Genomic DNA, 1,240 nt, shown 5'->3' with positions numbered 1-1,240 from the left:
TGGGTACTTGCATACAAACTCAAGTAACACAGCAATCACCTTGTGCCAGATCTTCTGCAAAATACCAAATCTGTAAGAGGTAGGTCATCATAACCAGTATCAGCTGCCAGAACTTGTCCAGGAACGTCTGTAGAGGTGATGACAATATATGGCTCACACAGAGAAAACACTTGAAGAATTAGGAAGTTTGGCAATTCTGTGTAAAGTGAGGTATTTATAATTTTTTTTTAAAGATTCTTTGTTTTGCTTAGTTTTAATTCCTAATAGAAGACAGCGGAAATTCATAGAGAAAGACCCTTGCCAACTAATATAAAGGTCGCTGCAGACTGACATGCTTTGATTCAGCTCCTTTTAATGTTGAAGCCACTTTTCTCGTCATCTTTTTGTCAAATAGGGCTTTGCAACGGACGTGATGACGTAATGCGCTCTGGGACGTAAATCGTGGACCGGCGCCATTTTCGGAGGCCACTCCTAAGGTGATCATTGATACAGGTTATTAGAGCAGTGATTTTTATGCTGAACTGCCGTCAACCAAAAGCTAAAGCGCGTTTCTTTTATTCACCTATCGAAAGCCAGCTGGTCTGAACCAGCCGATTAACGTGTTGCTACGGTGACGCCCACAACCGAGTGATATGAACTTGTGATAATTAGGCGAACTACGTGTGCATGCAGACTAAAATAATGCACGCCTATTATATACATGTGTATATATATATATATATATATATATATATATATATATATATATATATATATATACATATACATACACACACACATGTATATATATATATATATATATATACACATACACACATACACATATATATATACATATATACACACATATATATACACATACACATATATATATACATATATACACACATATATATATACATATATACACACATGTATATATATATACACACATATATATATATATATATATATATACACACACACACGTGTGTATATACACACACACACACGTGTGTATATATATATATATACACACACACACACGTGTGTATATATATATATATACACATATATATGTGTATATATATATATATATATATATATATATATGTGTATATATATATATATATATATATATATATATATGTGTATATATATATATATATATATATATGTGTATATATATATATATATATATATATATGTGTATATATATATATATATATATATATATATATATATATATATATATATATAT

Source organism: Telmatherina bonti, assembly GCF_933228915.1.
Source record: "Telmatherina bonti genome assembly, chromosome: 16".
NCBI lineage: Eukaryota > Metazoa > Chordata > Actinopteri > Atheriniformes > Telmatherinidae > Telmatherina > Telmatherina bonti.
The sequence above is the reverse complement of the archived record's forward strand: the minus strand, read 5'-3'. Positions refer to the sequence as shown.